Here is a 3,179-nt window from a genome sequence, read left to right as displayed (position 1 = left end):
AAGCACCTTGTAACATTTATATTCATATCCAAAATGAATCTTAAATTCCATCAACAGTAAACACGTCTTTCTGAAGCCAAAAAAAAGTCAAAAATAAAAGTGTGTAAATATATTTATTTAAATTTAGAATCAATTAAAATTATACGTTGTTGACATTCAGTTTTTTTCTGTAGTCTATTCTATTGTAGTCTTCGTAGACTAGTCTTGTCTAGTCTAGTCTCATGCAGTTTGGTGCAAATCTGGTTCAGTGCACCAATATCCAGTATCCAGGTTCAATATCTTGTTTATAGTGAGAGTGTAGTAGTAGTAGTAAGTAGTAAGTAACTTAATCGATTTTTATCTATAAGAATAATAAGAAATGATCATACTCATCCTGAACCAAAATGAGCAAAAACTGTGTGTAACATATGCTCATTACAAACATATCAGTCATCAGCTGTCCCTACATCTTATATAATTATAATATTTCATTGGCTCTATATCACTGATCAATATGTAGGAAACACTGTCACACCTGGATAACAACATCAAGAGACCATTATTTTCAAAAGAATTGTTCAGGTGAGAAAATATTGAATTGGGTGTACCCTGCCTCGAGCCCAAAGTCAGCTGAGACAGACGCCAGCCAGCACGCTCGCGACCCTAGTGAGGGAAGCAGTACGGAGAATGGATGGATGGATGAAATCTAATGGTAGATATTTCCAACTGGAGTCACACATACTGCATCAACAATTCCATTGCTGATATCGGCAACGCATTAGCGGAAATTACGTTCAAGATATCGGTAATTCTGTCAAGCTGTCGTTTTGATTATCGTCACTTTACGGATCTCTTGAATGAAAATTGCAACAATTGAAAATATAACCAAGACAAGAACGACGTTTTTTATATCAATCTTAGGTTTTTAATGTTAAGAAGGCTTTCCATAAATGTGGCTCTTTTTCTCAACAGGTAGGTTTTGACGTGCTTTTTTTCAGTGGTGCCACACGAGGACAGTATAGGAACACCTTCAGCGTTACATTACACTGTATGGAACTGTACAGTATTTCCTAAACAAAAGTCTAATAATATAGCTCGTATAAAAGTGGGGGCACAGTGTACTACTGACAATGTAGATTATACCTTATTTCGAATATGAGAAAAAGTCATTTTCCCAGAGGATGCGAGGCAATTCAAATACGTGTAACAACAGACACCGGCAAGTTATGCACTTATTGCCTTAATGCGTATGTACAGTATCTAGTACATACACATATTTTAAAAAAATGCCTCCGTAAATCCGTGTTGTCTTCCTCTCGGTGTAATTCTCAACCCCCCCCCCCCCCCCTGCCTCCTGCTCTCCCCAGCAGAGGAGTAGGAAGAGCCTTCAGCCTTCAGCCCAGCCAAGTGAACAACAAGCCTGCCACAGGGGGAAATTGCACTGGTGGGTGTTTTCTCTGTTCTCATTTTGAACGCTCGCGCGGCGGTGGTCACTTTGTTTGTTGTGTTTTCAGAGAAAACACCTTTTTATTTATTTTTAATATATATATTTATATATATATATATTTTTTTTTTTGGTCCGTGCTCACTTGTTCTACGAGATTGCGGGTCTAGATTGTGGACTGTACGTGAGTGCAATTGGCTCGGCTAGGCCTGAAACCACATCGCCAACACTTATGGACTTTGCAAAACAAGCCTAACACTGCCAGCAAACGGTAATGATCTTTGTAGGTGTGATGTGTGTCCGGTAAACCCGCTTGGAATGTTTTTTTTTTTGCGTTGGAAAGAAAAACGTCTTTTAAACTCGCGACGTTGTTTTCCTTGAAACGTAACGTTAGCATGCTAGCTGCAGCAGCTAAAGCGACCGTAGCGTGGAAGTTTAGTTAAGGGGCTACCACTATTATTATTATTTTGTGTCACTGAAATCATGTGTCGCTTAAAGCGGTGGATACGCACTTGTTGTGGAGAGTCGTTTAATGGCAAGCTTAACCCCAACCTACATTTCCGTATTACTTTGTGACCATTGTGTGTTGAATTTGTGTGATTTACGACCTAAATGTACAATCTTTCGTTTTCATGATTTGACACATGGCAACTTTCAACAGGCTTGAGCCATTTTGAACAGATTTTGAACAGATCGTGGGTGAAAGAATTGGCAAGAGGACACGGAAGTGACCGACCAGCCCACAGCACAGTGACTGTAAAGTTAGCGACCAAAGTCCAGTCTCGGTTGCCTTATTAGTTGAGAAAATGTCATGGTGACTTGTGAAAGACGAAAGACTCCCTGATGTTTGGCGGACATCGGCGCTGCGGACTTTCACGGTGTGTGGTTTGACTTTTTAAATTTTTTTATCGTTCAAGGAAGAGCAGGAGTGGTTGTGGCAAAAGCAAGAGAACCAGTTGTGTTGGTATGGACGTGTGGGGTGTGGTAAGATAACAGGCTTCCTTCGTTTCATTATTCAGTGTCCTTTTTGTTTTGTTTAGGCTTGCACCTTCTCAACTTACACTGGGATCTGAAGGGATACTGGATTCTAGCCAACTTGGTAATTAGTGCATCAGTAGTGGAGTAATTGCTTCAAATCAATGCTGAACATACAGTTGTATGTACAAAGGAATCAAGTTGATTGGTTAGTTTCGCTCGGTGTGGTAAGGACGTGCCTTGTATAGTCCCCACTAGCCTTCAGGTGTTACTGATTTTACCTGCTGGAACAGAGCTGTTAAGAGATTCGGGCAGGTATGAACAAGCCCTTTGTTCAGATAGTCCGCACTTTTCCATTTATGTAAGAGAGTTGCAAAATCACAAGAAGTCATTCTCAGCCGTGTAGTCTCTGAGGACTGAAGTCTGCTGCTCAGCCTGATGTTTTAAGCAGGGCTATCATTTGTGAGCCTTGGTAATGATGGCCTTTCGTAGCAAAAACCATGGGTGTGTCACACTCACAAGCTGGCGTTTTCTTTGTCGCTCCTCCTCCTCTTCCTCTGTCTGTCTACTGTCCCAGGTTATCTGCTTTCCTCTTTTCCTCCCAACGGTTGCAGTGTGTGTTTTTATTTGAATAGCGATTACGTCATTTCGCGCTCCAAGCAGGAGGTAAATTTGTGATGAGCCACGCCAAGCAAAGTGCGCTCATGTTGAAAGCTGTGAGATGGTGAGGCTTGCTGAAAAGTTTGTAGTTTTCTGAACGTTTTCTTGTAAACTGTTAGCA

General features: G+C 40.8%; 1 protein-coding gene across 10 annotated transcripts in view; it reads left to right on the top strand.

Annotated features, from left to right (window-relative positions):
- Positions 1 to 1,340: 1,340 nt before the first annotated feature.
- ctnnd1 (catenin (cadherin-associated protein), delta 1) overlaps positions 1,341 to 3,179 on the top strand; it is a 40,245-nt gene continuing 38,406 nt past the window's right edge. For 5 of the 10 annotated variants that reach the window (XM_061769984.1, XM_061769981.1, XM_061769983.1 and 2 more), the window contains exon 1: positions 1,341 to 1,423. The gene's annotated coding sequence lies outside the window, so the exon portion shown is untranslated. Of the gene's footprint in view, positions 1,424 to 1,449; positions 1,695 to 2,121; positions 2,302 to 2,470; positions 2,523 to 3,179 lie in introns of those variants that run through there. The other 5 variants (XM_061769979.1, XM_061769985.1, XM_061769980.1 and 2 more) reach the window with 5 other exon arrangements.

This window comes from Phyllopteryx taeniolatus, chromosome 4, assembly GCF_024500385.1.
Source record: "Phyllopteryx taeniolatus isolate TA_2022b chromosome 4, UOR_Ptae_1.2, whole genome shotgun sequence".
Taxonomy (NCBI): Eukaryota; Metazoa; Chordata; class Actinopteri; order Syngnathiformes; family Syngnathidae; genus Phyllopteryx; species Phyllopteryx taeniolatus.
Note: the sequence above shows the minus strand (reverse complement) of the source record. Positions and strands in the feature narration are given on the sequence as shown.